The sequence below is a fragment of the Xiphophorus couchianus genome, chromosome 5, assembly GCF_001444195.1.
Source record: "Xiphophorus couchianus chromosome 5, X_couchianus-1.0, whole genome shotgun sequence".
In the NCBI taxonomy this organism is placed as follows: domain Eukaryota; kingdom Metazoa; phylum Chordata; class Actinopteri; order Cyprinodontiformes; family Poeciliidae; genus Xiphophorus; species Xiphophorus couchianus.
Genome location: NC_040232.1, coordinates 32,310,364 through 32,318,244, shown reverse-complemented (window position 1 = coordinate 32,318,244; position 7,881 = coordinate 32,310,364).

The window sequence follows — 7,881 nt, the reverse complement described above, 5'->3', positions numbered from 1 at the left end:
TTGTATTTTTATCCCCACGAGGATTTGACTGTAACAAGACCGTTCATTGGATAAACTGACGGACTATTACAAGGACTCAATCAGCCCAGTTCTTCCTTCACTTTGTTTCACCCAGCAGCCTCACTGACCTGAATAACGAGTCCACCTGCTCACCTGTCCCCAAACACACTTATCACTGCCGTGACGCCAAGGACAAATAACGTATTTGTCGTCTGACCTTGATTCTGACTCTAAACTCTAAAATTAACGCAGCTGGAGATGTAAGTGCTTAAGTCGTTCCCCTTTTTCTCATTTTCGTGGTGACATTTGGGCACGTGGCGAAGAAGACGTCGAAAGAGCCCAGAAAGCTGTTAAACATCTCCCTGCCCCTGCATCTAGTGTTCAAGATAACGTTTTATTAATATTAAATAAAACCGTTTTCATTTTTATTGGTCACTAAGTGAACACCATGCAGTGAAACTCATGACAGAGCTTAAAACAGGACAACAAAAATTACTACGGATCAATACCAATGCCAGTTTAAACCAATAAAATTCGTGATTAACATCAATTTATAACTTTATTGTGTCTAAAGTGTAAGCGCCATCTTACCAACCTTGAAAATTCAGGACAAAATATCTTTTTAAAAAAGTTATTTAAGGAGTTTGTAGTCTATAGGTTTCATCCAAATTTAGTATAAACAAAGGCTGTGATAGTTATGATTGGGTTTCCCCCACACTCTTCTTATCATGGAACTCTTATTAGAACCAAAAATCCTCAAAGTCTGTTAAGCCTTTTTTTTTTTTTTTTTACATGAATAGGGGGCAGATATTATAAATTTATCCTTCATTTTCATTCCTGATTTCTCTTTGTTGTTACATGAGCTATTCATATTTATTATTGAGTGAATGAAATAACAAAAATAAAATGAAATAAAACATTAAATTCCATATTTGAGATTAGCAGACTTTAGCATCGCTGTTTAAGGTAAACCAGATGTGAAATGTAACAGGCTGAACATGGCATCATTTCATCACCTGCCTTTGTTGTTTTTTAATGATCATATTTCATGTTTTTCATTTGTTCAAAGAAGTGTAGTGTTGCTTCAGTTGTGAACAGCTGCATGTAAAATGATGCTTTGAGATTTTTTTTTTGTCTACAACAGTAAATTAATTCCGTCTCCCTCTCAGCCGGTATTGAGCTGCATCATGCCGCCGCTTCTACTCTTTTTCTTTTTTCCGCCTTCGATTCTAGATGCCTTTTCAAGGCCGTGTCCAAACACAGGTGTGTGCCAAACTTGAGATTGGGGCATAATTGATAGGCTACATCCTTTTCTTGTTATTTTTGTATTTCTTGTATCTAATAACACTCTTTACACATTTTTTTATTTTTATTTTAAATGGGTCGCTATAATGATTGGCGTAGATACGATTTTTTATGAACCTGACAGGAACCTGACCCTTTGTAAATTTTCAATAATCAAAATATAGCAAATGCACATTGTCACATTAAATGAGAAAGATTCAGGTAAAATGGTGAGAATCTACTCTTCATCAGCAATTACGATGAAAGAGTTTTACTGCATGCTAATCAACAAAACTATATTCAAAACATATCCCCGTCAATATCACCCTTTTGTCTCAGTAAAAAGAGAAATGTGTTCAGGTTTCAGTCACGGTAAGATGGAAACAAGTGAAAGTTGATCTCTGTACATCATGGATTCCATCCATCTGTTAGACACGGTGTCAGACAGCCAGTCTTTACCGAAACAATCTGTGCTTCCTCTGATTCATTAGTCATGAAGTGCTGAGCCAGGCAGGGTTAGAGCAGCTCTCACTACAAGGCAAAGGTAGATGGGAATCAATAAAAATCCTTAGGGGATTTATGGATTAGGACTTCTCATCAAAATGGAGGGGAAAAAAACATCTATAGAGAATTACTTACCTGTCAAAAGCATAATTAGTTTGTTACGAAAAGTGTATCTCCAGAATCTGCCTTTAACTCTAATATCAGTCATACGCAGCGGAGCCACGAAAAGATTATTGGGTATTGATGCACATCAATGACTGTGATTGTAAAGTTGATTTATTTTAGTAACTCAGATCCAAACATGACACATAAAGTAATTACATTGTTTAATTCTGCTGTTTTTGATCATTAAGGTGCTTTGCAACTAATGAAAGCCCTGAACTGAATCGCTCACTTCTGCTGAAGTTTAAATGTTGCAAAGGACCAACAAAGGAAGATGTTTAGTGCAGAAGCTTTGGCAGTTGTCCTGCAGATGGTCACTTCCACCGTCCACTAGAAATTAAGCCAAAGAAAGAAAAGGAGCCGCTAAAGAAACTGGCTAATCAAGCAGCGCTATATCGAAGCATATAATTTTTAAGCTTAGTTGAAGAAAAAGTGTGTTAGTGCAGCAGAAACAAAATGTCCACGTGGCTTCTTTTTATGATTCATTTTATAATATGTCTGTAATCTGGGCTATGAATTGGAGCTTATGCAAAAATATTACTTTCGCTGTGTTTTACACACCTTAAGAGGCGTTTCGTGTTTAACGTGTTGAGGAAGGTTTGATTTTCCAAGTCATTATTCCAACTTCAGGGTGTATTCTTGATCATTTTTACAATTTGCTAAATAATCTGGGTTTTCAGAGTTCTGGATGCAAGCATACAATTGGAAATGCTAAGATTATTGTGGTACAAAAATACATGTCTTTGGCACTCCTTGTTCATGTGTGTGATTTTATACTGATGTCATGTTCGAAATAAAATAAATAATAATAATAATAATAAAGTTAAGGGAAAGGATAAAGTCTGTTATACAAGTGTAAGAGAATTAGTTCCATTTATTTAAACACAACTTTTTCTTGTGTTTTCTAAGCGCTACTACCTTTATGACATTTCAATAATTAGCTTAACTTTCTCATTTTCACATATTAGGTGTTTTAAATATTAATGCTAGTCGTTTCCTGCCTAATCCAACCCATCATTGACTAACTGACCACACACAGGGTCTGGCTAGCTATTATTATTATCATTAGAAAATCCCTTGAAACCACGCTGAGAAAGTTGTAATTTTCCGGCATAATGGACTTGCTTTATCATTTGTTGTAAGTGTGGGGATCAAAGGCTGACAGAACAGAATGAATGTAGAAACTCTCGATGATCTATCGCTAATCATCCTGAAACAACAGTGCTCCTCTCACCTGATCTTCTCACAGACCTCTTCAAATCTCTACGTAGTTAAAATCCCCAAAATAGCTCTATGGATTCATAACTCGCCTCCTGTGTGCTGTGAAAGGTTCCTGTAATGATCTGCACTGTGATGAGGAGACAATTTGATTTATGTGGGGGGGTTCTTTTGTAGCTTCGTCTTGCGTAAAAATGCCAAAATTAACCACAGAAAAAAAAGAACCATAATCAACCTTGTTTTGCTTGTATAAATCCACATGCCTCTAAAGCGGAAGCCCTCATATTTTAAAGATCGGGGTTATATTATTAATGTTTCCTCTGCAGTGTCTCCTTCATGCCGGTGCCGGCATGTTCTTCTGTGATGTTGTAGGTCATATCCCTCTTTGTGAAGGGCACAGTGGCCTCTGAAGCGATTCTCTTAAGTCCGACGGGAGGGGCGGGCTTTCTTTGGATATTAGGCTGCTGTCCATCATTCGTGCTGCACTCTGAGGTCCCCAGAGACACTGAAGGAGGGGAAGGAGGAGCTGACGGGAGGATGAAGAGTGGGGGAGAAGCGGAGGAGTTGCATGTAATTCTGTGTGTGCATGTCTATCAACCGCTGAAGCCCCCAGACATGGGGAGGTGTGCTCTGCTGCAATGCGTAAAGACAGCTTCATCCAGACAGCAGACACGCTGACTGAAATGCCAAATGACTGACTGGTTGACAGATGAGTATTACACGGCGCTTGTGAACTGACAGAACAGCTGATTGCCTGGCTGGCTTAAATTTTTTTCTTTCTTTCTTTTTTTTTTTTTAAAACACAAAAAGATTTCATTATTCTGAGAGTTAGTGTATGTCAGACCAGTGGAAAGCGATCAGGAAGAATTTGGGGAAATTTATTTTATAGTAAATAAAGTTACTCCAGTCAAAACAAACTTGAAGCGGAGTTTGCGTTGTGTTGGATTTATCTCAAATGCTGGGGCTCGGATCTGGAAACGATGCGACATCCGACCTCAAGGATTTTAATATTTCGACTTGGAAAATCGGGTCAAGTTTCAAACCGTAATTTCCCCCCCGGAAGTCAGAATTGTGACGTGTAAAGTTAGCGGTCGGCTAGCAGTTGGCCAGCAGTTACATGTTTGCAGTGACGTGCGGTGAGGTTCATGGCTGTTGAGGCACTAACTTAATCAAAATCATAAGATCCCCTGCATGTTATTGTTTACATACAGAAATTTCGCGCATAGGACAACATTGAAGGGAAAAAAGACTATAATTTCACATGCTATCCATGTAGCCGCTGCCAAGGTAGAATAATTCCGTTAACTGGAAATATACATGTTATTAATTTAAGCCTTTGAAGTACAACTCAAACCACCCTTTTCTCTCTCTCTGTATCAGCCAACCTACACGTAGACTCATTGCGTCTAGCTTCCCTTATTTACTGTATGGCTAGTTCGCTGTTACTGTTTCTTACTCTGCAGTTGTGGAGTCACAATGTCTGGGATCATGAGCGCCCCCTGCCATGAGGCCAGAGAACTGCCTGCCTCACCTCGAGTCTATTCTCTGCCGTTTCTGATCGCTTCTCAGCACACGATACACTTTATACACACACAGTTAGTGACAAAAAACACTGTACATTATATAGATAAGCTAAATGACGGGAAAATCAGCTCATATATTAAATGTTTTTTAGCCATTTTATTGGCGACGTGCAGACAGGAGGATCACGCTCTCATAGAGTGGCGATCCCAGGTGAGGCTCAGCTCGCTGCTGCCTCACCGGCTTCACTTCCGAGCATTTGAATGGGAAATTGTGAAAATTCAGCGATTTTTGAAGAAAGAATTATCAAAATTGGTTAAGCTAAATGAACAATAAATACTTTATAGTCCAAACCACAGGGTGAAAATAGCGATATAATTTATCTTGTCATTATATTATTCTTCCATGATGGCAGGTGAGGCTCTGCCTCCCCTGACCGCACGTCACTGCATGTTTGGTATCCAATATGGCTGCCAAGTAGAGAAAAGATTATAGAGACTGGTTGTATAAACACTTCATCAACACAACAGATTGTATCTCATCAAATGATTGTCGAGCATAATGCTGTTCAATAGTTATTTGCGAACATGTTAGATTAGATGCGAGAAGTAGAGTAAAATTCATTAGCGCTGGTCAGTTAGCATCGTAACAACAGATTCCTCTGTTTTTCAGACTTACTTTCTACTTGAGCAGGGCATCACTAAAAAATCCCAGCTTAAACCTCTCTGTGGATAGACTCAAACCTCTGACACTCAGTACTGTTTGTGATCCTAGCTGCTATTAGCAACAAAAGCAGACAGCAACCTATTTCTCTCTGTTTTATGCATCAGAACATTACGGGAACACACTCGGATGTGAGCATGTGAAACTGTCGTGTGATTGGTCAGAATTTCATCGGCGTGTTTGTTTATAAGAAAAGCATCGCTGCTCCACCTCCAGGCGTCAGATTTACAGCTAGAGATCCCAACGGATAGTTTTTAGGATCAATTGTTTGAGACCATGTTGGACTAAATCATTAAACTGAACATAAAGAAACAATTACATGCAAGTTGATTTACTGTATAATCGTAATTTATTTTTACCAAAAATTTTGATTGATTTTTGTAAAAAAATAAATACATTTCTTGCACCACATTATTTTTAGCCCGCCATGAAATAAATAGTGATAAATCCTTTTTACAGTTTTATCATTAAACAGCTTAAAGTTCTTTATCTTGGCAGTCTGTGTGTCTGGCCTTAACCGAAGCACCTCAATAAAAAATAAATAAAAATGAAACTCTCTATCAACAGAGTGATTGGGTTTCCACCCAAGCATAACATCATCAGAGCCATATTGTGGTGTCAAGAGGTCCTTCGCTCCCGGAGGTCCAACAGGAGGACAAAGGACTGGGGAAGGAAGCTGCTCAGTGTGTCGACTGGAAAACCTCCAGTGACACTGAAAGACAAAAACAAGTGTGAAACCGTGAGGATGTCATGTTTCCTCGGGAAGAGTTTCCTGACGTACAAGAGAAGCAAAATAAAATCTTGTAAAGCAGGGGTGCCCAAAGTCGGTCCTCGAGGGCCGACATCCTGCACGTTTTAGTTCTCTCCCTGGTGGTACCAACAACCTTTTCAGCATGTCAATGTTCTTCTTAGGCCTTCTAACGAGCCATCATTTGATCCAGGTGCGTTAAACCAGGGAGAGAACTAAAACATGCAGGATGCCGGCCCTCCAGGACCCACTTTGGGCACCCGTGTTGTAAAGTAAATGAGAGTTAAAGGACAGATGATGATGCTGTCTCTCAAAACTCTCAACTACTGTGCAGCTCCTTTTCGTGTCCTGTTGACCCCGGTCACCGGGCAGCAGAACCGCCCCCCTGCATCGCCCGCATCCCTTAGCAACCGGGCGCGGGCCGAGCAAATCCTCCCGCTGCCTCGGTTCTGATTTATACTCGTCCTCTCCGCACCTGCGTGAGAGGAGAGAAATGAAATACCGCAGGAGGCAGGGCTCCCCCTTTCTCCTCCACAACAACGGCTGGAAAGCGTCCAGACTGGAGTGCATCGTGCCCTAGAAAGCTAGTGCAGTGGAACTGTCACGGAGCAATGCGGAGTGGAGAGCAGGGGGGAGAGTGGAGAAGCGCCGGCGGCCGGATTCACGCCCACCGCTCTGACAGCTACGAGTTCGCGGGTCGTGGCACAAGTAGGTGGTGAAAGTAAGAGATTTGGAATATGGTTTTCTGCACACGCTGCTGCACTCTCGTCATTATGCAAAACGTGCAAGCAAAAAGAACTGTTTCATAAAGAAAAGTGCAAAAAGTGGATGCTTTAAAATATTAAGACTCATCAAATCAAACTAACAAAAATACATTTTAAAAACTTAAAAATGTCTCTTAGCAAAAGTATTCACACCCTTTGAACATTTTATCACATTACAACCCAAGATCGGCATACAAAATGCACATAATTTGCATATTTGAATGAAATTTGATTCAAATTAAATTTTTCAAACATAAAAATGGAAAAACCTCAACCCTTTCATGTGGTCACTGCCGTGGACAGCCATCTAAGAACCATTTTCTTGTGGGTTTTTACGTTATAAAGGCACACAGGCCACTGAAGTGGACCATCCATAGTGCATCATACAATATACTGTCAACTACTGGCCATCCACTGCAAGTGCAAGTTTTTTTGTTTGTTAAATCCAATATGGCAGACAGATGAAAAAGCATGCTGACCAACTCAAGAATATCCAGTCTGTCCTACTACTGTAGAAAACTCTTCCAGAAAAAAATATTGTGACATCAAGTAACCCCTAAAGACCACTACTACTGATGTATTTAGAGAAAATTCCAACTAATCACCTTTTTACAATCTTTTTTTTCTACCTTTTTTATGCCTTAAGAAAATCAAAAAATACTTTGGGAAAAAAATGCTGACATAAAAAATAATTTTTTATGCATGAAAGGGTTAATTTTGAAGTGTAACCAATAGATTCTCAATTAGATTTTGGTCTGGACTTTTACTATGCCACATGAATATGCTTTCATCTGAACAATTCTAGTTCAAGTAGCTGTAGTTAGGGGGTTTTTTTCCCCCACCGATGTGTCAAGTCTTTTGCTGCCTATTTTCTCCTAGTAACACTGTTATTCAACTCCACCCATATTTCATAATGATTGCTGTGCACGAAGCCTTCTCAGACACTAAATATCACAC